The sequence below is a fragment of the Hippocampus bargibanti genome, linkage group LG02 (assembly GCF_051943395.1).
Source record: "Hippocampus bargibanti isolate YZ-2025 linkage group LG02, ASM5194339v1, whole genome shotgun sequence".
Lineage (NCBI taxonomy): Eukaryota > Metazoa > Chordata > Actinopteri > Syngnathiformes > Syngnathidae > Hippocampus > Hippocampus bargibanti.
Window position 1 is genome coordinate 22762808 of NC_142735.1, and position 27845 is coordinate 22790652.

A 27845-nucleotide genomic window follows, 5' to 3' on the forward strand; every position below is an offset into this window, starting at 1 on the left:
TATATATATATATATATATATATATATATATATATATATATATACACACACCTAAAAAATAGAGGAGCGACGTAGCCCTAGCACATAAAATCCTTCGCACCCTGCCCACTACCTTTTCCATCTACTCCCTTCAGGCAGGCGCTACCGATCCATGCGCACCAATGCCAGTAGACATTTATTGAAACAGCTTCTTCCCCCAACCCGTTATCTCTTTAAACAGTAACCCAATAACTGTATAGTGCCTCAATTTTTGTTATGATGACACTAGTGCAGCGTGTTCTACCGGAGACAAATTCCTTGTGTTTTCTACATATTTAGCAATAAAGATTATTCTGATTCTGATAAAATAAATATCAAAAAATAAAATATGATTCATTAATAGCTTATATTTGAGCTTTTTATGGACGGAAGGGCAGCAATCAAGGTGACTTTACTGATAAAAGTGTATTCTTCCCGAAATTGTATATATTGTTCAACATCTTGATCTAAATCTTTGTCTTCATAATTAGATCACGTAAACGTTTGTGTGACAGTCCCAGCCTTGTATAACCCGAATAACCTAAAAACCGTACCCAACTGTACTGCTTGGTGAGTTATAATAAAACTTTATGTTTCCTGCGATGGTTCTGCCTCTGCCTGTTTGTGGGGGTGGCGGTCTTGTCCACTTTATTTTCCATTCATTGTGTGGGTTTGTGGTAATAAAATGCCTGCTTTGCACACATTTCCAAGGTGATACATTTGATAGCGCTCCAATAGCAACCAATATTATTTTCTTAGCAGGTGACCGCACATTATATCACTACCCTCAAAGCCAATTGTTACATGAAATTTTGTATTTAACTCATTCACTGCCAGACCATGTGCAAAAATGTGCCCACTCCAGTGCCAGGGTTTTTGTCATTTTCACTGAAATTGCAGGACCCACAGAATATTGACTTTTAGGACGACATAAATATTCAATTCAGCATAAGGAACCACAGACACTCTTCTTTCATTAAAGAGTTAATTCCTAAATTATTTGGGTTTGGAGTTAGCTGATATTGAAATAGGGGTGGCTGTACAAAATACAATGCCAGTGTCTCAAACAACATCTGCCCGGACGCCCGGGGCGTGCAACTTTTACGTCGGGCGTAAAACAAAACGTCTCCGCCCGGGTGGCCGACAACTTCTTCAAGGAAAAAAAAAAAAAAAATATATATATATATATATATATATATATATATATATATATATATATATATATATATATATATATATATATATATATATATAATCAATTGTTTGCTTTATTCAATAAAGGAAACTTTTGAATGAAGATTTTGAAATCGGAATAATTTATTCCGATTTCCATTTTGGAAATTTCGGAATTTCGGTTCGTTGGTCAATTTGCATACTCGGCACGGCAGCCAATCAGAAGCCTGCTTCCTGACTTTCCCGAGCGTTATAGGAGATGCTAGTGTGCAGCCCAGTGTTTTATTATCTTTCTTTTTTTCTGAGACCAAAATTACCTTGCGAAACAATTATTTGACGCTAAGTGTTCTTGCATGTTGTTTCGCTCTATCTTCGAAGCAAAATATAGATTTATGGCAATTGAAATTTGAATCATCATTTCAAGATGTTTTGCGAACATATCACACGAGTGTCCTACAGTGGTGGTTCCGTCCTCCACCAAAATGTGACTTTCGATTAGATGGCTATGGGATGTGCTTTTGGTGTTCCTGCATTTACTTGACCATGCAAAAACCACATTTTCTGTTCAAACAAGTGACATTCAACAGGTGCATTGCATCATGATGTCACATTAAAGTTAAGAACACGTTGAAAAGTTGACGTCCGATTTTTTTTACATTGAAGCGACGTTCAGACTTTCTCGCTGTGATTCATCTGCGCATCTTTTGAAAGCTTGTTTTCCTCCTCCTGGCTGAAAATAAAAAAACGATCCGAGGACTCTCCTGCCGTCTTCGGGGAATGCGGCAGCGGCGGCGGTGAGCGTGAGGAGATAGGATCCTTTCATTTCCACTAGCCCCATTAAAAAGATGGGATTCGGCGAAGACGAAAGTAAGGCCTATCGCTGGCAGCCGAAACCCATTGAGTCCCTTTGCTCAGGACCGGCTCGCTTATCACCGCCGTGGCGATGATAAGCGAGCAGTCATTTCCATAGACAAAAAGCACTGCCTTCAGATTAGATAGCGCCACCCGTCTGCCTTGTCTTGGCCGTTGATTCATCATAAAAGGGGAGTTAATCGGGAACCCGCTGTCTCTCACCCTTTCATTAAAGCAAAACAAAATGGAATAAATGAATAAAGAAATAAAAAAATGAAGCACACAGACTGTTACGGTAAATTCACAGTGTGCTTTTTACACAAACACCTATTTGTTTGTTCAACCTTTCCTCGGCTATTTGCTAAAAACTCACTGTTTGAGAGCAAGGGTGTCAAACTCATTTTTTTTTGCCGTGAGCCACATCGTAGTTACGGTTTCCTCTCGGGGACCGTCATGAATTTGGGAAAGCCATTGGAATGTTTCACCCCCTCCACATATTAGATCGAGAGCGGACAACAAATGAATGAATAATTATTTTCCTAATTTCAAGTAAGAAATAATACTTATTGTGGTTTACATGGGACAATTTGAAATTTTGGTTTGCACTTCAGCAAGCCTCACCAAATTTCACAGGCTTGATTTGCATTTGCGGGGCAAATACAATGATCTGGTGGGCCACATTTGGCCCCTGGGACTTTGACACCTGTGTTTTAAAACCTCAAAATCCGGCAAGTCATCATTCCAGTGTTGCATAAATGACAAAATGTCAATTAGTAATCACCGAGCGTCTATTGCTCGTTCCCAAAACGAACATTTTGAATCACATCAAACAATCACACAGGCACCAGAGCCAAAATTCACCCGATTCGCGTACTTGGATTCATCGTGGGAAAACTGTCAACTGAGGGAAATATGTTTGCTCGTCTGTTGCTGTCACACGTCGAGGTTATGCCAGTTGGCATCCCGGTGACGTGCGACCGCGAAGAGACACTCGTGATGCTCAAGTCATTTACTGTGTATGTATAAATGCCCATTATGTGAACTACGTTGGATTTTGATCATTCCCAAAAAAAAAATGGATATGCCAAAAGCATGGGTGGATTGGAGTTATTGGAGTAAAAAAAAAAAAAAATAAACAGTAGAAGAAGAAAAGCAACGACTCACTGATTTCTTTTGCAAGCTGTCGCATATACTCCTCCTGTTACGCTGGTAACAATTCTCCAAGTGAATGCATTTCACGGGAATGTGGGTTTGTGTCTTTTTTTCCCTTTTTCTTTTGGGGATGGCTGGGGGGTAAGCTTGTTCATCACGACTGCATATTATCCTGCTCCAGCTGCTGCGAGAAGACATGTCCAGGTATTTATGGTGAGGATAAAAAGTGTGTGCATTCCCTGTCACCATTCAATTCCACAACAGTACGAGATTTACAACAACAGCAAAAAAAAGGAATGCTCAATTTGTATAGGCAGCCCGTCTGTTTTGTATGCTTCCCAATGGATTTTGCACTGTGTGTGTGTGCACGTGTATGTGTGTGTGTGTGTGTGTGTGTGCGTGAGCTCGCCTGTGCTGAAACACCAGCAACAGATAACAGATGGTCCCCCCGCATTAGAAGTGTTTTATTTCCCCGCGGAAGCCAGATATGTCAGGAGTAAGCATGTGCAACATTAGTCATTTGGAATATTCATGCCCCCGCCGTCCAACGATTTTGGCTACCGACACCAGAATTCCATCAGACTGCATTTCTTTTAAGCAAGAGTGAGGTAAGGTGAGGTGGGTAGGAAGGGTGGGGGTGGAGAAGAGCGTAGCTATAAGAGTCATCTTATCCAAATACTAGTTGATGCGCTATTTTAGGTCTAACGCCATTCATTGAATTGGATTAGCCTTTATTAGTCTCGCAGTGGAGAAATTTACATTTCACAGATACAAAGTGATGAAAGTAAGAGGAAAGGAAAGGAAGATGTAGAAAAAAAATACAAGAGCTGCTGGAAAGGCGGCCACTCTCGTGGCGCCATCTTAAAGTCAAAACAACAAAAAAACTACATAACACATAATCTGACGACACAAAATACACAGACAGTCTTCAATCTTTAGCACTTTTTGTACCTTCTTTGTTATTACAGTTCTAGATGAAAGAGGAGAGGATCAAAGCGACTTTTTCACCAGAGCATCAGGGACGTCATGGTGAAATGTTGAGCACGCCTGCTACAAGCCAAGCTTTGAAAGCAAACACGCAGCTGTAGCATCCATTGACGAAAACTGATTGTCTCACATCTCCTGTCCCACGTAAATCCGCTTCAATTCCAAGCCGCGACAGTTCCACATACGCATCGGCATTCTGCGCTGTCGCTCCTTTCTTCTCATCGCGGGCTCCTCAAGCCATGCATCCATCCAGCCGCAGACTGTCCACCAACACCGACCTTTCCGCAGAACAAAGCGGGGCTGTGAAAATGCCGCCCATGACAGGCACAAAAAAAGCACAATAGCCACAGAGCTGTCCAGGGATGAGAGTCAACGTCACCAACATTCCTCCTAATCAAAAACAGTGCTGGCAATTTTGTGATGCCGATAAAGCGCGGCTGTTCAGCAAAGTCCAAAAATTACGCACAATTTAAAGTGACAAAATAAAACACAAAAACAACAAAAAAGCAAGGCACAATCTTGAACCTCTATTGAATATCATGAATATATTGAATGACATTGAATATGTATAATTATTCAAATATATGTTTGAAGCAAAATATCTGTCTGAAAACTTTGGGAAAGTTTTTGATCATTCCCCCCAAAAAATGGATATTCCAAAAGAACTGGCGTAACATAGCATACTAGCGCGCGGACTAGCTAATGGCTAGCCGACCAACATCCAGGCACTAATCTGCATGAACAGCAGCTAAATTACTAATTTAGACCCACACCACTCACGAGGTCTGGCCGCACACATAGTTATTCAATTTAACGATGGCAAACCCAAGTGGACAAATTTACAAATCGATCGATGACACTACAAATATTTGATTCATCATCAAATCATTTGATTCATTTGAAATGTAAATTTCTCCACTGCGAGACTAATAAAGGCAAATCCAATCCAATCCAATCCAATCCAATCCATTCCTATTTAAGTACAATATTTAAATGAGTCAGCAAATTTTAAATTAATGAGAGGTCCAATAAAAGAAGTATGATATAAAATCATGACGAAAGCAAAACAGGTTTCATGATCCTGTTGGTTTTATAAGTTGAAGCAAAATTACCCAACAACAAAGTTGTTTGAACACAATGTAAAAATATATATTTTTAGTTTTTTTATTTTAATATTGAACAGATAAAAAGAGTGAGTGAGTGAGTGAGTTAACGTCTGCCTCATGCGGGTGGAGAGAGCAAGCGAAGAGACTGGCAACAGTGAGTCAAGTAGACGCATTGTGGCAGGCGATACACTCTGGGATAGCTCTTGCTGGCCCTGCAGCAAGCTGCAACACGCACGCGCGCGCGTACACACACACGGGCACACAAACACACACACACACACACACACACACACACACACACACACACACACACACACACACACACACACACGCACACACACACAGACAAGGCCATCATTGCACTGTACCTGCAAAGTCCAATGGGTGGGAAACGCTATTTCTCAAGCTAACTTCCTTGTCAAGCCGTTCATGAACACTGATTTAAAATTTATGGGCATGTCACATTGCTTATCAAAAAATGTTTGCGATTGCAGATGGACAAAACCAAAGGCTATTCTTCCTTTTGCTTTATGAATGACCCCCGCCCTGTCCCTTTTCCTTCCTGACGTGTTGATTCGTGCAGTCGCCCCGGCCCTTTAAATAAAATGAGGAGAAAAAGCGAGAGACATCGGGCCGTGGCTAGCCCCGATAAAAGCAGCCTGAACCTGATGGCAATTATCTCCACGTCCACTGGCTAATTATAATAAAAGATGACAGGTGCCCAAAACAATTTCAAATGCCCGTGAGCTTCGGCGTGTGGTTGTCTCTGTTGTGATGGGGATAAAGATAACCCGGCTGACCGGTTTCTTTAAAGCAACGTCTTGCTTTGGAATCGAGATGCCGCACTAGCGAGCCAATTCAAACAACAACTCTTATGGGTTTATTGGCTCCGAACAAAGAGATCAGCATATACTAGCCTTGTCGCAAAGACTCCCTTGTGCTTTCTATCTTTGTCACTAATAGTTGTATTAAGTTCATCCTGTCTACTTGATTTTTAATTTAAAACATATTCTTTTCTTACAGTGTTTCTTAGGTGTTCAATTACCTGACATGTTTCAGCGTAGAAATCACAAGGGAGTCTTTGCGACAAGGCTAGTATATTCTGATCTCTTTGTTCGGAGCCAAAAAACTAACGGAGCTAAAAAACACTGTCTGTAAGAAAAGAATCTGTTTTAAATTATCTTTGTCACTCCGTTCATTCCTGTATATGATATTTGTCCATGTTAAGCGCTTTGTTACAGCTTCAGCTGTTGTTAAAGAAATAAATCAATATGTATTGAATTGTATTGTTTTGAATCCAGTGGTGTTCTAAGGGTAGGGGTCTCGGGTCAATCAGTGGAACACAGGTTTCAAAACAAACACGGTGAAGCAGCATTTCGCTGTTTTGCTGCGCACAAATGGAATCGGTTGCCAACAGAAGTGAAGTTGACTGAGTCTAAATGCTTATTTCCCCCCGTTCCCAGAACTTTGATTGAAAAACTAAACTAAGAGGAAAGGAAAAGAAGAAATAGAAAACAAATACAGGAGCTGTTGTAAAGGCAGCCACTCTTGCGATGCCATATTGAAGTGAAAAAAACACACACAAAAATACAAAATAACAAATAATGTGACAAAACACAAAAGACACACACAGTCATTCAATCCTAAACACTTTCTGCACCCTCTTTGTTGCATGAAGTCAAAGTCAATGTCAAAGTCAGCTTTATTGCCAAATATACTATTATGCATGACATACAGCACAGATGAAATTACTGTCCTCTCGGACGCAGCGTGCAAGGCACTTGTAATGACTAACAAACATACAAACAAGCAGTTATAGATGAAAGAGGAAAGGACCAGAGCATCTTTTTCACCAGTGAAACAGAGACGTCATGGTGGAATGTGCACATCTCTTACAAACTAAATGTTGAAAGCAAATACGAAACTGTAGCATCCATTGACGAAAGAGATTGTATCACATTTCCTGCCCAATGTAAATCCGCTTTAATTCCAAGCCGCGACAGTTCCACACATCATATCTTCTTCTTTTCCTTTCGGCTTTCCCCTTTAAGGGGTCGCCAGAGCAAATCAGTGTCCTCCATCTTTCGAGGTTTGATCCGCATGTTTGTTTTGGCCTCTGTATTTATCCGGGCTTGGGACCAGCACTATCAGTTATTTTAATTTATTTCCTGGAGTTTGAGAATCTGCAAATGCACAAGTGACGTGTGTGTGAAATGTGCACCTTGATTTGTTTTCACGAATACACGGGTTAAACGTGTCCATTAATCTTTCAACATAGACTTGATCGATTGAATGCTCCCGTGTGACTTTTGTTTAGTCATACGCGACTCGCAAATGCGCGCGTTTAGCTAGCCAGCGCACGCTTGAAAACTCGCATGGGGCTCCGTCGCTAGTGTCCATCTCAAAAAAGCTGCTTTTGTTTATTGCAATTTTTTTCTTCCGAGGGAATTCTGTGTGCCACCCTTTCATTGATGAGTTCTTCCAAGCCGCCGCATAAGAGCGGCATTGAACACCACTTCCCCCCTGGATGGTGATTTGCAGCAAAAAAATTGGAGGGGGTGTGGGGTGGGCTCCGTCTGTTTTCATCGGTTAATGGCCTCGTTCTGGCCGTTACGGCGCGGCATGCGCTGAAATATTGTCCAAATAATGTTCAGAGTGGAGGAACACAGTCTGTTCCAAGCAGCGCTTTCATGCCGACAGATGGCTTGAAAGTAATCAGAGAAAAAGTTTGCGGAAAAAGCCAACTCTTATGAACATTAAACGCTCCATTGACTTGCATGGCGGTCGAAAAAGATGTCGTTTGTTAACCCTGTTGATGCCTCTCAAAGTTTGACTACTGCTGTTTGTAACTTGGCCCATTTCGGTGGAGGGGGAGGCTTCTTGGCTTGAACAGCGATGCTAAAATTGCCATATTCCTGGAAATACTTGCTAGTGGTGTTTATATATTCCAACCAGGGAGTTGTCCGTCAGGGTGGGTGACCTTTATTTGGACCCCGTGACTCCTTGTAAAATTTGCCATATCCATGCAAATATTGGCAATGCAGGAGTGATGCGTTCAAATAGGTTAGGCATTGAAGAACTACTGTAATTTGCGGATTTATAATACTCAACTTTTGTCACACTTTCAACGCTGCGGCTTATTTAATAAACGGGCTTCGATTAAAAAAAAATAACGACCGCCAAAGAGCATTTGAGCATAAAGTAAAGATCTACTGTATGTGTGTCGACGAAGACGCTGTCACCTGTCATCTTGAAAACAACTAGACCTATCAGTGTTGTTTTACTGCAAGGGTGTCAAACTCATTTTTTGCTGCGGGCCACTTTGAAGTTACGGTTTACTCTCGAGGGCCATTATGAATTTGGGGAAGCTATTAGAATGTTTCATCCCCACCATATGTCTGTGTAAGCTCTCAGTCGTACAGGAGTGGTCCATCGATGAGAAGGTTTCTTCAGCCGTCATCTGTACAAAAGTGAAGGTTTCGGACGTTTCGCCTCCTATCCAAGAGGCTTCGTCAGCGAACTAAAGTCTGACTGGTCGTATCGGCCCCATTTATATATCCCTAATGTCCAGACATGGTGGCGCCGGACACAGCTATGATAGGTCCCTACCTCAGGTTGGGGGGGGGGGGGCAGAGGACCCCTCCCTGTGGCCCCACTGATTGTTCCTACATTCCTGACTAACGACTGGCCTATTACCCCCACTCCCCCCGGTATCACCTTATCAGCATAACGACCCCCATCAGCATTGCGAATGTTGCCTAACCTGTTTTGCCTAAGCAGGCTATTGTATGAACGATCCAAATTGAACCTCACCCCACCAGACCGGTTTAATGAAGGATTTTGTTGTTTTATAAGAATCGCTTCTTTTACCCCCCTTTCAAACCATCTATGTTCTTTCGCTAAGATTTTAACCTCATTGTCGTCAAATGAGTGGTTGCTAGCTTTTAGGTGCAAATGTACTGCCGATTGAGGCCCACTAGTATTATCCCTGCGATGTTGATAAAGTCTTTTTTTGAGAATTTGTTGAGTCTCCCCAATGTACTGCTCTTTACAATTTTCATTCTTACAATGTATGGAATAAACTACATTATTTTGTTTTTCATTTGGTAGCCTATCTTTTGGATGCACTAATTTTTGCCTTAACGTGTTTATCGGTTTGAAATAAGTAGGAATTTTATGTTGCCAAAGGACTCTTTGTAATTTTTCAGAAACTCCTGCAATGTAAGGTACTGCTACTCCTCTCCTTTTTGAATCTTGAGAATTATTGGTTTCGTTCGCTATTCTTTCTTTCTGACATTTGTTGAATGACCACTGAGGGTACCCACAGTTAGTGGTTGCTCTCCTGATATGTTTTGACTCCTTTTCTCTACCTTCAGTGCTAGTTGGTATTAGTTTAGCCCTATGCTGGAGGGTTCTGATAACTCCTAGTTTATGTTGTAAAGGGTGGTTAGAGTCAAAAAGTAAGTATTGGTCAGTGTGCGTAGCCTTCCTAAAGACTTGTGTTTTTAGCGCTCTGTCCTCTTTTATAATTACTTTACAATCCAAGAAGGCTAGTTGGTTATCTTGAATGTCCTCACGAGTAAATTTAATGTTGAAGTCTACAGAGTTGAGGTGATCTGTGAAGGATTGAATTTCTTGTTTCTTAATTATGACAAAAGTATCGTCCACATATCTAAACCAGTGTCTAGGTTTTGTCCCCGGGAAGGATGTGAGGGCCTGTTTCTCCATCTCTTCCATGTAAAGATTAGCCACTATGGGTGAAACTGGTGAGCCCATAGCACAACCATGAATTTGTTTATAAAATTTTAGTAGTATTAAGGCAGATTTCTAATAATTGGCAGATGTGATCCGTTTTAAGTTTGGTTCTTTCATGCAGAGAAACATCCGCCAGCAGCCTCGTCCTCACCACTGAGACTGCTGCTGGGGTTGGGACAGATGTAAAGAGAGAAGTCACATCGTATGATGCCTCAATCGGCAGTACATTTGCACCTAAAAGCTAGCAACGACTCATTTGACGACAATGAGGTTAAAATCTTAGCGAAAGAACATAGATGGTTTGAAAGGGGGGTAAAAGAAGCGATTCTTATAAAACAACAAAATCCTTCATTAAACCGGTCTGGTGGGGTGAGGTTCAATTTGGATCGTTCATACAATAGCCTGCTTAGGCAAAACAGGTTAGGCAACTTTCGCAATGCTGATGAGGGTCGTTATGCTGATGAGGTGATACCGGTGGGAGTGGGGGTAATAGGCCAGTCGCTAGTCAGGAATGTAGGAACAATCAGTGGGGCCACAGGGAGGGGTCCCCTGCCCCCACCAACCTGAGAGTAGGGACCTATCATAGCTGTGTCCGGCGCCACCATGTCTGGACATTAGGGATATATAAATGGGGCCGATACGACCAGTCAGACTTTAGTTCGCTGACGAAGCCTCTTGGATAGGAGGCGAAACGTCCGAAACCTTCACTTTTGTACAGATGACGGCTGAAGAAACCTTCTCATCGATCCCCACCATATATTACATTCAAATTGACGAATCACTAGATTATAAATCTGAAGTAAAAAATAATGACAGTTATTGTGGTTTACATGCGGCAATTTGAAATTTTGGTTCGGACTTTATCATCATGAATGTCATGAAATTTCACAACTTTAATTTGCTTTTGCGGGTTGAATAAAATGATGTTACGGGCCAGATCTGGCCCCCGGGCCTTGACTTTGATACCTGTGTTTTACTGTAATGGTGCTGCTGCGTTACAGGAACTATTTGGAAAGTAAGGTTAAGGTACGCTATTAAAACTTCGGAAAACACATTTTGTCTAATGTTTTTCTGTTTTTGCGGCTCATACTCAGGTGCGGCTTATGTGCGTACAACATGCTTTTTCCTTTAAAAAAACGTAGGTGCAGTAGCTCTACAGTCTGGAAATTACGGTACTTATAGCCGGTTCGTGACATATTTTCGATTTCATTAGCAAATGAGTTTTCATTTTTTTTCGTTTAGAGATAGAGAGGGAATGATTTATGGTAGTGTAGACTGTACAGATTGAGTGAGTGACAAATTGTTTGCTGCTGTGAATTAATCTGATCCAACATTTCATAAGTGGCTTTTTTTCATAAGTGTGTTTAATGTTACAACGCAAGCCATTTTCCCGTTAATAGTAGACAGGATGACTTAATTTGAACGTGAGCACTTCCATCTTAGTGAAAATGTCACAAGGGCTATTTCTTCAACTGGTGTCTTCAGTATGATTTACCAAAGTCCGGCTTGGGGGCTAAACGCGGTCCATTTTCATCCGGCCTGCAACCTCAGTCATAAAATCAATAATGTCTGGCCGGCATGTAGAATGAATATATTGGGCAGTAGCATTGTTACCTGCGTGTGCTAAGTACTGCCATGTAGAGGCTCAATTAGGAACAGCAAATTAGTAAATGAGTCATTGACTGAACGAGCCTCCCAATTTTCTAAAAAGGCGATTTTCTAAATTAAAAAAAACAAAAACTAAAATGGCGACAATCAACAAAAGAACAATTACTTCTGTTTAACTGTGACAAAAAAGTTAAAATGTTTAAAAAAGTGAAGTTATGTGAATATTCAATTTTCAACAATCAATTAAATGTTGATGTGTTTCAAATGAACCAAAACACATGCTTAAGATAAATATTAAAATAAAAAAGCAAATGTGAAACACAGCATGGCTCGCTGCAATTTATCAAAATTAATTGTTGTTATATTTAAAGAACGTCCGCCAAGGTTGCCCCTCCAACATTTTTAACACACCAAATCTGGTCCCCTTTGAAAAAAGTTTGGACGCCCCTGACTTAACTGCTATGTAGTCCCAAAATTGTAATTTTTTTAAATAATTTTTTGGACCCCACTGTTGCCCATCGGTCACTTTCATACCCGTCGAGCCGCCCAATCTGCATTGCTTGACCTTGGATTCCCTTTTCGATTCCTCCCCTGATGTTAATTATCTCCATGGATTGGCTACGTCGGAAAACGATGAGGTCGGCTGTAAATTTCTGACATCCTCCAGTGACTTCCACTCATTTACCTCTTTGGGCACAGAAACACACCACCCCTTTTGGTCGGTCACCTCGGCAACCGGTACCTTGGTGATTGATTCGTTGCCAGCATGGTGTAGCTGCGGGGAAGATAGCGTGCATGAGCTTAACGCGTTACACCTTCCCTAATCAAAACGAGATTACAGGAGTCGGCGCCGGCGTGCGCTCAAAGGCGGCGGAGGGAATCAATTTGCCGAATGTTGGGGTCCTCGCATGCAAACGGAACAAGAGAGGCTCAACGCGCATTTGCCTCTCGTGACGTGGGATGAAAATAACAGTTTGATTGCAACCCAGAGTTGTGTTTGAAAACGCGAAGCAACAAGCAGCTTCTCAAGTGATCTATTGGCGGAACCAATGAGCCGCCTTTAATTATGGATGTAATACATGTTAATCTACCAGCGCTTTCCCGCAAATCGCGGGACGGACAAAATTGTCGGGACAGCGAATTGACGGCAAAACATGATGAAATCCCCAAGGTCGCAAAATCAAACAAAATGGCCGATTAGCCTTGTGTGTGGCATCTAGTGTATTATTTCCCCATGTGGGCAGTGGCAGGTCTGTTTGATCTGTGATCTGTGATGGGGTTAGGCGTCCCAGCCACCACGAGTCTCCCTGTCTAAGTGAGCATGCCACATAGACAGTAGGTTATTGGAGGGCCTGTCTACCTACGCATGTAAAGCCTAGACCCAGCAAAAGCGTTGTGGAGCGCAAGTAGGGCACAATGAGACACGTAGAACACTGTGGTCATCCACTGCATCCCAAACCCATTCCCAGCCGTCTTGACTCTGTCTTGCCACTGGATTCAGATCCAGGCAGAAGACATTGCGCAACTCTCCTTCACTTTAATCAAACTCATGTGCAAATCATCTTCACCGTACAGTGAAGATACTCATCTCTTGTCAAAGAGGACGAACGGTTATTTCCCATGATCAATTTCAATGGTTCCACTGTATTTTTGAAAATGGCACACGTCGGAACTCCCGTTTGCACGACGGCGTGGAAGTGGCGAATGCGGACCGCAGCCCGACTTGTCCATCTGGCGGCCGCGTTTCTCCGCCTCCCTCAGCCACGCTTCCAATTAAAAGTTGCACATCGCCGTGGCGGCCAGATGGTCAGGATGACGAAGCCAAAACTTTTCTCTGGGTTTCCGTGTCTGTGCAGAGGCTACCTGTGCGCGTTCCCACGCGCAATTGTTTTGGGGGAGCTTTTGGGAATTTAATGTGTTGAACTCCCCAAACTGCGCTCTCGAGTATTTCAGATAGGAGCGAGGGAGAGCAGTTCTCTTCCCAATTATTATTTTCTTTCCCCCTCCTTATAAAACAGACTTGAAATCGAGTTTCTTAAATATTTACTCAACTGCAGATGGGACTTTATTGGGGGCAACGCTCCCCTGTAAAGATGACGGTAGTCTTCAAATAGTGGCCAGGCTGTTATTTACGCTTATGGAGGAGGCGTCTATTTTGAAGGGTGATCCTTTTTCAGGGAATTCAACTTAACTCATTCACTGCCATTCCCAAACTGAATTTGTTCGGATTTTGGTTTTTCTTGTGGGCGGTGCCGATAAAGCGCTGATCAGACCTCTGGCAATGTTTTTCGCTTCCACGAGCGGGCATCATTTGCCTTTTGTCCATTTTAGCGCTCCGTTACAGCTTTAGCTGTTGTTAAAGCGTAATAGAAATTGAATTGTATTTTGTACAGCTGGCCCCATTTCAAGCTCAGATAACTCCAGACCCATTTAACTTAAAAAAAAATACTTTTTTCTGATGAAAGAAGAGAGTCTAAGGTTTCTTGCGCTGCATTGACTGCTTATGTACGTAGTCCTAAAACTCAATATTCTGTGGGTCCTGCTATTTGAGTGAAAATGACAAAAACCCTGGCACTGGGGTGGACACATTTTTGCACATCCCCTGGCAGTGAATGAGTTAAGAAGCTGCACTGCTTGGGGGGGGGGGGGTGGTAATAAACAGCAAATACTGCATTTTCCAGTGTATAAGTCACACCCGACTATAAGGCGCACCAGCAATGAATAGTGTATTTTCAAACATGTTCCATATATAAGGCACACCACATTACAAGGCGCTACAGTAGAGGCTGGGGTTACGTTTTATCAGTGGCGAGCCGTGTATTTCACACCTAGGTCTTCAGTAGTGCGACGTCTGAATCAATCCAACCCTTAATAACTATTTCATAATGAAACAACCTTTATTATAGTTATATAAAATAGTTATATAGTTATATAAAAAGTATGGTGTGATTTACTACAAGTCCACTAGAGGGTACCGTTAACCAGGAAATAAGGCCGGTGAAAAGGCCGTGGTATCGCCAAGTCGAAATCTGATTGGTGAAAGCAACAGTTTTATCGAGAGTTATCTTATGCTACAGGGCCCACAAAACTGATTGTGAATGCATCCAAGGTAGATGTCTGACCCTAGTAACAAATAATGGCTGAAATGTGACCTTGAGAGTTTTGAAAGGCGCTTATAAATGAAATGTATTATTATTAAATACAAAAACACCCATCTAGAAGTAGCAAAACGGGGAAAGCGATGAAAAGAAGCGGAAAGACAATTTGGAATTATACGAAAATACGAATTCTTGGAATTCATGGACTTCTTCTACAGGGAGAAATGGAGTTGGTGGCTGCTGACAGTAATTGCGAGACCTGTTGTGGCTTGATATTTCTTCTCATATAAGGCGCAGGTTCATCTTTAGAAGAAAATTAAGGCTTTGGGGTCCCCTTTATACACCAGAAAATACGGTAAATAGTTTTTCCACTGCAAGTAGTGACCATTCACACAAATGGTGGAAGGTGTCGACTCATGGGGGAGCAAACCATTATCATTTCATTGAATTGTTTATTTAGTCAGATAAAGGGAGGTGGTTAGGGGGTGTTATCAGGGAAATCTTTATTTGGGGTCTTTCAGTCAATTGGCTCCACTGTGCTTAAAAGAAAACAAATACACAAACTGATGATTTACACAATTTAGGAAGGCACCTATTCAGGAGGCGGAATTTATTTTTCCCGGAGTGAATGCTTCCACTTACTGTCATCTTGCTGTCTTTTGAAAAGAGCAACTCTTCTGTTTTAACAGCTGCATTACAACAAAACACATAATGAAAGGCACGGTGATAATGATTCCCTGTGACGCCACTACGTAAGCTTGTTTACAGGCAGCCACCCCCCACTAGCCCCACCCACTTCGGTTTAAGGTGCAACCCCCCCCCGCGCTGACCCCCACTCAGTCACGAGGAGAAATCTATTGAATGGGAACCACTGGCGTTATCCATCAAATTAGCCCATTTTCACATGTCAAATGAAAAGTCGAATGTGGGGGCGTTTGCCACTTTTCTTTCTCTCATGTGTTGGCGGAAATAGATTTTTTTCCCGCCTCGCCTGGAGCAAACTCGTGGTTGGCAGCCGACCAAAATGGCGGATAACAATATTCTATGAGAATGAGCAGACAAGTATTCTCCAGTGTCCGGCCCCACTTCTATTCATATTTGTGGAACAACAGAGACGTGAAACTTTTGAGCAGTACATACTAAGGGTAAGGGCTTTGGGAATTGGATGTTTTGCCCTGTTTTTTTTTTTTTTTTTTTTTTTTTTATGAACGGGGTGTCCCAACAATAATAATGATGACAATAGGGTTGATTTTATTGTACATTATCGCTTTTCAGTTATTTTTTCTTATTGTCGACGCCACATTGGACAACTGGTTAGCACGGCAAACCAGTTGCAAATTTAAATGCTTCTGTCAGGACAGTTTGCATGTTCTCCCCGTGCTTGCGTGCGTTCTCTGGGTATTCCAAAAACATCCATGGTAGGTCGATCAATCACACAAAATGTTCCCTAGTTGTGCTTGTGAGCGCAAATGGTTGTTTGTGATTCTCTGGCGACCAGTTCAGGACATACACCCCGAACTACGGCTCGGATTGGCTCCAACATGCCCACCACCCTTTTGAGTATGAGCGGCTTGGATAATGAATGAAAGGATTCCATTTAAAAATGGTCACAATCTCGTCTGCTATTCCAGTTATCTTCCATTGGGTCGTTTCCAGAGAGAAGAATGCATCTTGATCTACTTTGGAGGCTAACCTTGCTGCTACCCGACCAAGTGCTGCAAGCTCAGTTGACAGTCACCCCGGAAGAAGTCGTGAGCGGCGGAGACGCAGAAGTAGGTCAGCTCTGAGGCGTTTGTTACATCATCATCATCATCATCATCATCATCATGCATATTCATCAACATCGCCCAGTTGTTATGGAGTGAACTCACACCACACAGACATTCTCTTCTGTTCCCCTTAATCAACCCATAATGGAATGAATTATAAATTCTGATATTTTTACTTCAAAGTGGGGGAATTATTTTCATGCATATTGCCAATTAGTTACAAATCCAAGGTGGTCGCCAGGCAGCCGACGAGGGTTACTGGGTTCCTGTGCTAGACCATTTAGGGAGCTTTTCTAAATGTCTGTGACCACCTTGACTAAAAATATATGAATAAATACTGTATTTTCCAGTGTATAAGGCGCACCCAAAAGCCTTGGATGTACTTCAAAAGATGCCTCTTTGCCTTATACACAGGTGTGCCTTACATGTGAAGTAATATTGAGCCACAACTGGTCTCGCAAATACTGTCAGCAGCCACAACTCCATTTCCCCTCCGTAGAAGAAAGCAAGCCCAGCCTTGACTGTAGCACCTTATAATGTGGTGTGCCTTATCTTTAGAAAACTTTTAGATATTTATATTTTATATTTGGAAAACTTGTCATTCATTGTAGGTGCGCCTTATAGTCTGGTGCCCCTTATATATGGAAAACATTTGAAAATACACCATTCATTGAAGGAGCACCTTATATATGGAAAAAGTTCGAAAATACACCATTCAGTGGGGATGCGTCTTATACAAATATGGTAAATAAATTAAGAAAAAAAATTAACTGCCAGGGAAGTTATTGAGAGGAAGAAGCAAAATACACCAAGGACCACACAAACTCGCAAGATGGGGCACTTTCAGAGCTTTGCTTAAGCTATGATTTGTTGTGGTTTCTTTTTGGTAACACTGTTATAAAGTTGACTGACGACAAAGAACAAATGAAAACAAAAAATGACTTCGACTGAGCGTATTTTACAAAGATTCCACCGCATATATCTATATTTTACGTTTTAAGACTCGCGCTGAATATTCCGGAAGTCTTGTTTTTAAGTTGGTGACGAGTCCTCACCCTACGTCACTGAAGGAACGCCCCTGACTGAAAAAAGGACACATTGTAGCAGTCCTTCCATCACGTCAATGCATTTTGCTGTACTTGTTTGGTCTGAAAACTTCGTGTTGCACCAAAAAGAGGCAGAAGAGGGCGACAAAGCTCCATGTAAGGAATTAATCAGTCTGTGGAAACGGGCTGATTAAGGATCAGCGCGAGTCTTAAAACGCAAAATATAGCTATATGCGGTGGAATCTTTGTAAAATACGCTCAGTCGAAGTCATTTGAGTGTTTTGGGTATTTTAGATGCTATAAAACGTTTTTCTGATTTCAGTTAGGAAACAAAAAAGTGATGTCGGTTGTCCTTTAAGACTCATATTAGTAAGGAGGAACACTTTATAAATAATAAGAAAAATAAGAAGAAGAAGAAGAAGAAGAAGAAGAAGAAGAAGAAGAAGAAGAAGAAGAAGAAGAAGAAGACACTTAATTTCGAAGTGCCTTTCAAAACTCTCAAGGACACTTTACAGTCACAGGATTTTTTTGTGCAGGTGAGCAGCGGCACCATTCGCGCCGGCGCTCACTCTACGTGGAAGTTTACATTTAATACTTGGAACATTTGTAATAAAAATAGCCACATATGACTGAAACATAAAGCTATCAGTGAATGGCAACTTTAACATTTCTTTTTATTTCAGTCCCCAAAATATGTCTTCTCATAAAAAAGGACAATAGCACTAGCCTGTGTGCATGTTCATTGTGCAGTGTTGAAATGCAACCGTTTGGCAAATATGAATGGGATTAATTTTTAAAGTCATCTTTTACAAATGATTTTGTTTGGGGAGCACTAATCGACAGCTATGGGTCCCTGGAACCCAATTTAGGAAGTGAAGCCTTCTGTTTTACAGCAGAAACGTTTCTTTTTTCCCCACGGTAAGTGATGTGGATTTGATCTCCTCTCCATGTTCTTCTTCATGCTTCATGGCCCTGAAGAAGAAAATGACTATCTGGTAGTATCAAGTCAGCTGAAGGTCATTGGACCTACTAGTATCCTCACAGCAATTTACCCCCCCCCCTCCAACCTCCCAGCCACACGCATCCGAGCTTTCATCACCCTGGAAGCATGATCTTGAAAAGATATGACATTGACAGACATAAACTTGCGGCCCTCTGTCTGCCCCCAAGTCCTCCAAATAATTGATCTTTGCCAATAATAAAGGAGCAGGAATCACAGGCTGCTTGATCGTTCTTCTGTTGGAGGATCAGCCAATATTGAAGAAAAGCCCCAAAGCCCAAGTTGGCAGAGCTGCTATCTTCACCGCATGTGCATTATTTATTGAGTAGAAGTGGTGGAGCCCAATGTGTGACACAAAAAAAGACACACATTTTTTTGGTAGTTCATGATGACATCTTAAAGGACAACCAACGCAATTTTTTGTTTCCTAACTGACATCAGAAAAACGTTTTATAGCATCTAAAATACCCAAAACACGCAGGCTGATATTTTTAGTCAAACGCAAAAACACCAATTAAAATGACTTAAAGTTGTCCAAAACTGTCACTTATGAGCTCAAAACTGAAGATTCAGAAAGTCCCGCAACCAGTTCGTGACGTCTTGTCAGGATACTCCTTCACAAACTGCCTTGCTCCAGAATCAAAACAATTACTTCAGAGAGTTCAGATTCGGAAAAAGATCCTTTCTTGTTACTCATCTAGTTATTTAGAATTTAATCACGGGTCAAGAAAAGCATTCATGTTCGATTCAAAGAAAAGACTGACTGTCGGAATAATACTGTAACGTCCGGTGCTTGTGTTGTGCATGTCACGCTGAGGGGCATTTCAATACGTACCAGGTTTGACTGTCATCGAAGCGGCCGTTTGGCTACACCAAAGCGCTCGGTCCCCGTTCTGAAGAATGTCATCATATTTGGCTTGGAAGAGCTCCATTTTATTTATATATGTTCAACAAAATAATTTATGAGCTGGATGATCAGCCTCGAGAGGAGTTATCCATCGCTAACTCCGGTTAGCTCCTCGTTGTCCTTCGGCTCTGGTCCGTTGGAAATGCCTGGTTTGTCCGCTGGAAATTTGTGTATCGCTTTCTCAGCGACGTCACTCCGGGGTCGTCATAAACTCGAAGACGAGACTTCATGAATATTCAGGGTGGGTTTTAAAACGTAAAATATATGCGGTGGAATCTTTGTAAAATGCGGTCAGGAGAAGTCATTTGAAGCGATTTTACAAATTATGGATGCAACATGTCCGGAGGTGTCGGTTGTCCTTAAAGTCATTCGCTGCCATTCCCGAATGTATTCGGTAATTGAAAATATGACGTGAAGCGCCATTCCTGAATTTGTTCGGGTTTTGGTTTTTCTTGCGGGGGTGCCGATAAAGCGCTGGTCAGACCTCTGGCAATGCTTTTCCCATCCACGATGGGGCACCATTTTCTTTTTGTAAACCCACTCCCACTTTCAATGCAGATAACTCCAGAAACAAGTAAGCTCAAAATAACCTTTTTTTCTGATGAAAGGAGATAATCTAAGGTTTTTTATTCTGCATTGAATGTTTATGTAGTCCTAAAAGTAAATATTCTGTGGGTGAAAAGGACAAAAACCATGGCATTGGAGTGGACACATATTTGCACATAGTCTGCCCGTGAATGAGTTAAAAAAATAGCACAACATGATTCACTATTATTTTGTCATTACTTCCCAGTTCCCAGTTTAAAACTTTTTATGAGTGGTATGAGGGGAGTATTTATTTATTTATTATGGGTCGTAGAGACAGAAAGAAAACAAGACAGAGAAGTCTACATATTCAAGTTAGGCATGCCAAGCAAATGGCAACAGAAGAAGGCAGCGTCACTTCCTGCTACGCTGAGTGATTGTTAGTCCATTCGAATGTAAATCCGTCAGTCAACTTTTCTTTTTTTGGACAGGTTGTTCTTTTGCGGCTTGGTTTAGGGTACATTTTTTTGTATCCTGGTAGAACAATGTGGCTGGCGGCAAAAAATTAGTTTGACACTGGCCACATTGTAGTTATAAATTATTATGAATTTGGAGAAGCCATTAGAATGGTTCATCCCCCTTCACATATTACATATGGAGCGCACAAGAAATTAATTTGTAACTACTTTTCAAATTTGAAGTAAAAATAATGACTGTTATTGTGGTTTACAAGGGAGAATGTGAAATTTTGGTTCGTTCTTTCGCAAACATCATGGAATTTCACAAGTTTGGTAGAAGAATGACAAGTTTAAAAAAAAGTGGCCGCTCTTGATGGTAAAAGTCTCAACCCAAATTTATTTTAGAAGAACCGTACCCATCTCTCTTGGGCAAATTTGAGTTAACCTTATCCTACAATGTTGTTTTGAAATGAAATCTTTCCAACCAGCTATGAGATTTAGTGTGTTTAATACGAAGAATGTTACTTGACAAGGTAAAGACGTGCAGACAAGTACTGGGACCAAAATACTGTCGGACTACATTTTGATTGAAGAAAACTAACATTTACCAAGGTGAATGCTCGTAGTAGAGTGGTTTAAAAAAAACATTAAAAAAAAGAGATTTAATACGGTGAAACTATACCAACCAGGGGATGACACCGCTATGTAGTCACATGTTGACATCTTGCAGTGAGACATTTTATTGTCTTCCGGATGCCGGCGGACGAGCGGCTTGGCACGCTGTCGCTTTTGATCCCCCGCACATCACGGCGTCGCAACTGTCGCCGCGCCTCGGTCGTCTCCCCCCTACTACTCCCCCACCCCTTATTGTCCCTTTGGCTGCACGTCACACGTCTGTCTTATTTGCGGTGATTCACAACTCTATGGCCAAGCCTTCCCTCCCACTCTCCCGCACTCAATTATACGCCGTTCCCTCTCCGTGGTCGTCGTCTTTGTTCCCCGGTTGTTACTTAGAATCTCCTCGGCTGTCAGTCTTTCTGCCCCAAAGCTTCCACTGCATCACGTTCAGATCGCGGTAGAATGCAAAGTGGAGATAGATCCCGGAGATAGATCAACCCCTGTGACTAGCAGCACACTTTAGGCGTTTTATTTGGGGCCAAGTCAGAGCGGTGGCAAAAATAGACATTTTGCCCCCCTCCCCCCACGCAAACCAAAATGAGCCTGACTACCGTATGTATCTTCAGGGTTCCCCTTATAATTGCCACTTTTTCAACATCATGGCATCGATTATACCATCATTAAACACTGACCTTTTATCATCATAAAAACATTTTTCAATCATACCATATTGACGCAATACCATTAAACATTGTTAAAGCAATGAATAATTTGGTCATATTTTAGAGTAACACCATAAAAATAATTATTACTGTGAAGAAGACTGTACTATTAATTGCATCATTATTTTGGGTAGAGCAATAGTCATCCATTCTTTTACTTACCCCATGAGTGTCGCAGTGGTGGGGGGTTATGCCAGGTGGTTTCATGCAGTCAGCTGGGTACACCCTGAACTGGTCGCTCGCAGATTGCATGGCACATAGAGACAACCATTTGCCCTCACAGTCACCCCACATGACAATTTAGAGCGTTCCATCAACCTGCCGTGCCACCCTGTGAGAAAAAAAGAGTGAAACAGAAATTATAAAAAAGCAAAATCAACTGAATATTCAAACATATTGGTATCATGTAGGCAAAATGCTAAAAGACAAAAACATATTTTTTGTCTTTACTTGAACATGTGCAAGTCAACACACTGGCACAAGTAGATTTTTTATATATTTTTAAGGAAACAAATGAGTACTTTGTGTTAATTGGTGCTGTGGCAGTATGGTTGCTCCTCCAATTTGATAATAATACATTATATTTCAAGTGCCTTTCAAAGCTCTCAAGGACACTTTAGTCACAGACAAGCAAAGATACAGTAATAAATAAACTACAATTATAAATAGAATATAATAAATAAAATACAATTATATATACAAACAAGAGATAGAGCTACACAGAAAATGCAATTTTAAATAGGTGAGTTTTGATATAAACAGTTCTACCAGTCCAATTTAGGAGAAATAGTAGTTGAATTTAATCTCGCGCAAGGCATAGTCAAAGAGGAAAAATGTGGATTTCCAAGGCATGTGTCACCACAAATTCAAAGCCACAGGGTCTATCCCCCCCTTGAATTACATTGATTTGAACGGTAAACCGTGGAAAGGTGAGGTAGCCTAGCAACATTGAAACCATTGACTGCCGATGCCAGTTGCAAACGAGCCAGCATGGAAGCATGCGAGAGTTCATGCAAAGTGAATGTTTAAAATCACCAAGCGCTACAAATTTCAGCGATGACATGGAGTGAAATCAGCCAATGCTAGCTTGTGATAGCTGAAACACTGTTTTGGAAAATTACCACAAAAAAAAACATATATATATATATATATATATATATATATATATATATATATATATATATATATATATATATATATATATATATATATATATATATATATATATACATATATACATATCTCTTGGCAGTCCATCGAAGTCGAGGATGACGTCGCTTCCATTGCTTTGTGGGGTATTGGACAGTGGTTATTGGCGCTGGCGGCGATGCCACTGTAGGTGACTATGAAGCCCGATTCTGGAGCCACAAATCCTGCCACATTCAGGACATGTGAGGCCAGGACCGGGCTGGCGAGGCGGTACTGAAGCAGCACAAAGGTGTCTTTGCTCGTGCCGCACGATCCTCCTCTGGGTGCGCTTGTCTTCAAGTTGTGTCACCCCTTCGTGGCATAAGGACCGCCACAGTGGCCTGTTCGCTGCAGCAGACTCCAGATCGCTGGGCTTGATGTTGCAGTTCTTTAGAGTCTGTTTAAGCTGGTCTTTGTATCGCAGCTTAGGACCACCAGGGTTCCTCTTCGCTGACAAGAGTTGTCCATAAAGCACCTGTCGAGGCAAGCGGCAGCTAGGCATCCGGATGACATGTCCAACCCACCGAAGTTGCCTCTTTGCCAGTATGGCCTCGATACTGGTGGAGGCAGTGCGTTGAAGGATGTCGGTGTGTGGAACACGATCCTGCCAGGTGATGCCAAGGATTCGTTGGAGGCACCTGATGTGGAATGCATCAAGGCGTCTCACATGGCGTCGATAGACGGTCCAGGCTTCTGCGCCATATAGCAGCGTGGACACACACACTGCTTGGTAGACTGCGACTTTTGTTGGAGTTCTTAAGTGGTTGTTTTCGAACACACGAGTACGCAATCTGCCAAAAGCTTTGGAGGCTTGATGGATGCGGGCCTGGACGTCATCATCAATTAGACAGGAGGGTGTTAGAATGCTGCCGAGGTAGCTGAATTGTTGGACAACCTTGAGGGGTGTGCCACTGAGGGTGAACGCTGGGATTGGAGAACTCTCTTTTGCCATGACCTCCGTTTTGGTTACATTGATCACGAGACCGAGTGATCGGTAGACGGAGGACATGGTATCAAGGGCATTTTGCATGGCAGCTGGGCTGTGGGCCAGCAGAGCACAATCATCTGCATACTGTAGCTCGTGGATGCCGCTGATCAGGGTCTTGGTCTTGGCCTGTAGGCGTCTGATGTTAAACAGGTTACCATCCAGGCGGAATTGGATTTGTACGCCGCCACCTTCCTGGATGGACTTATGGAAGAGGAGCGTAGCTGCCATCAGGAACAGGTTGAATATAGCAGGGGCCAGTACACAGCCCTGCTTCACCCCGACTTCCACAGGGAACGGGGAAGATTGCTGGCCACCAACAAGTACAGTTGCTTGCATGCCGCTGTGGAACTGTTTTAGGATGCCGAGAAATTTGGAGGGGACGCCAAATTTCTGCAGTATGGTCCAGAGAATGTCACGGTTAACTGTGTCAAATGCCTTTGTAAGGTCAATGAAGGTGATATAGAGGTCCTTATATATATATATATATATATATATATATATATATATATATATATATATATATATATATATATATATATATATACACACACACACACACATACATACACAGTAGTCTCGTTATATCGATATCGGTTATATCGATAGTACTGCTTATTACAATACTATTTCTATGAACTCAAGGAGAAAATTACATGCCCGCAGGATCGGCGATATCGATAGTCCGGTTGTATCGATATTTTTATTTTATTTATATTCTATTTATTTCAAATGATTTCCATTTCCCGACTAAAATTGGCTTCCAAGGCGGAATTATTTTGTTTTGGTCACACACACCCATGCCCCCAAGTATGGGTAATTCATGAAGAAGGTGACTGAAGGACACTTACTCTCTTTTGGTCATCAACTAAGTCTACATTGGATGGAAATACATTACATCTCGCCACTAAGATTAATTGAAGCTTCCACGGTGCCAGCGCAAGGATTAACAGGACAAAAGCAGCGTGGCTCATTATCTCAAAAAGTGGCCATTTTAATCGGGCCGCAATCACGATTGAGTGGCCTGATTACAAATGTGCGCGAGCACGGAGGAAATGACCTCGCGCATAACAAGTTAATAACACACTCCGGCGCTTCTCCACAAAATGGAATGTCGGGCAAAGGGCTGAAAATGCCATTTTAAGATGTTTTCAGGTACTTTGATGTGGCCAATCTGATTTATTTGAAGCTCAAAGTGAGTCACAACATACAGAGTGACACGTCGGGTGCCCAATGACTCGCGACTGAAAAAGTTGACAACCACGATGAATCATGACATTTGTTTCGAAGACATCAATTGTACAGCATCAGAAAAGATGAATGAAGGTTTTAAGAGTGGCAAGGTCATCCTCTTTTTCTGTAGAAATTATTATTCACCATAATTCATATTTGAATGCAGAAACACAATAAACTCGAATTACATACATCGAGCCTGGTGAAAAATGTGGATTTTTATAAAAAGTTGTCTTCCGTGGGCACATAAAAGGGATACAAGTATAATCTCCAGAGCTGTAATTTTATTTGGGGTTAGGGGGCCATATCTAACATTTTATAAAGCTTTTTTTCAAATGAACAGCAATTAGAAAGATGACTTGGAAAATGTTGCCATAACTAAAATAAGGCAATGTAATTTTTTCAAGCACAGACAGTAAAAAAAACAAAAAAAAAACAAGTAAAACATTTAAAATAATCTATATTGGTTTATTTTAAGAATAACAACACATATACTGGAACTAAAAACAATGCTTTATTTAAGAGGATAAAATAATTAATCAGTTATCAACAGTCAAATAATTTGATAAATTGTTGATTCATTGTTGCACTTCACCGAAGAAATATAGTCTCAAGAAAAGCAAGTACAGTAAAGTCTCGTTATATCGATATTCTCGGGAGTCGGAAAAAATATCGATATAACCGGACTATTGATATATCCGATCCTGCGGCATGTAAATTTTCTCCTTGCGTTCATAGCAATAGTATCGTCATAAGCAGTACTATCGATATAACCGATATCGATATAACGAGACTTTACTGTAATTTCACACCTATAGCAGCACTTAAAGTGTATACCTAGTTAATTAATTGTTGTCAAGGTCATTCGCCGGAGTGCCAGTCGCACAAGCGAGCTCACCGTCATGCTCTTGACCCCACAACCCCACATCCAGCCATTTGCATGATTACCAGCATGTGACCACCGTTTGTCTTGGGACAGTGCAGAGCTTTTTGCCACTAATCACGGTGAAGGGGGCTTGTGGTGCTCCTCTGTCTGAAGAGCGGGTTCAAGTGGAAGGGAGAGTCGATGCAGCGAATCCCCCACGGTGGCCTTTCTACTTGGTTACTATGGCAACATGCAACCCAGTCATTAGCGACACATGAGCGAGCTCTTATCAGACTACTGATTTGGATTTGACATCGGCCTTGAGTGTGTGTGGTTCATAGTTTATTTTATGCGTGGAGGAAGTTTATCGCAAAACAGTGGTGAGATTTTAATGAGTGGGATGCTCGCGAGTTAGAGGGGTGGGGAGTACTTGTACAGTCGTTCCCCGCAGTGGACAAAACAGGCCTCGTAGTGATCATATTATTTTGCCATTTTCAAGTATATTAAAACATTATGATTATATAAACTCATAATATGTACACAATGTATTAATTATACCTAGTTTGCTCTTCAAAAATGTTTTTGAACAGAGGATGGAGGGCATACAGCAGGCATTACAGCTATCAAAGATGGCCGACCCGTTGCACAGATGGTGCCTTGAAAGGGTGTCATTGAGAATGAGTCGATGCACCATTTAATCAAAGGACTGTGATGTCACATTACCACATTTCAAGTTATTTTAACGGATGACATTCTGGTTGTGCCAAAAATTGTCGACTGTGGGAGCGTGAACATATGCCTATCTACCTGCCCAGATTTGGAGGTCATTTGCCATGAAAAGTAAAAATAGAGTATTCCTGAGGGAATTCAATCGGATGAGATAAAGACATTATTGCACACAGTCTGTCAAATGTAATTGTTGGTCGTGTTTTAGGGGAACAAACAAAAATAAATCTAAGGGCAACTGCACTAACTATGTGGACACAAACAAGCATTTCGACGATTAACTTCGACTGCAACGTAATGCAATGCTTCTATCATTTTTTGTGACACTAACCCGCCTATGGTGAGCATTTATGATAGTTCATTCGTTCTGTGGTTCTTGGGCAATTCCACTCTACATTGACTGCCCCCTCCTGTTTACTCACGAGCTGCTTTTATACACAGACCGCTGTTTTTTTGCCGGACACTTACTACATTTGGGCATTTGTACATTTTACTCTCATCAATTGCACACAGTGGAGGAATAAGCCAAATAATTAACCAGTCAGCCAATTTCATAACACACCCAAAAAATACAGCTACGAACGTTATCTTTAGTACATACACTCACACAATGAAAAAAATAGATTGTGCACAACTTTTGATAATATAAAATCATGAACGGACTATCCTCTGGATAGTAACATTAAAAAAAGCACTAATTCAATACCTCAGATTTGAGGAGGAGGTCGTGGGGTGGGAAAATGAGCATATTTCGTCAGGTTGCTCAATAAAGCAAACGAAATTGGTGACGTCGTTTGTTGTATTCCTCGTTTGAAAATCGTTCGCTTCCACCAATGACGGGCAGTATTCTTCTTCTTCTTCCGCTTGTTGAACGGCACACTGAGCATGAGCGCCCCCTAATGACCAGTCATGGCGATCGCTTTGGGTGAGCGTGCAAATTCTTGCTTTGATTTCATGCCACAAATTTGAATCAGATTTGAATCAGATCTTGCATTTTTTTGGTCATTCTATGTTCTTTTCGTATTTGATCTCCGAGTTGGTTTCTTTGATTTTT

The 27845-nt window shown here is 41.6% G+C and overlaps 1 long non-coding RNA gene across 1 annotated transcript; it reads right to left on the bottom strand.

The window, feature by feature from the left end:
- Window positions 1-3773: 3773 nt before the first annotated feature.
- LOC148902063 (uncharacterized) lies at window positions 3774-27614 on the bottom strand. The gene is made up of 3 exons (XR_016117980.1): window positions 27498-27614; window positions 21957-22125; window positions 3774-4460 (listed from the first exon to the last, which is right to left on the bottom strand). It is a non-coding gene; the product is annotated as an uncharacterized LOC148902063 (long non-coding RNA).
- Window positions 27615-27845: the final 231 nt, after the last annotated feature.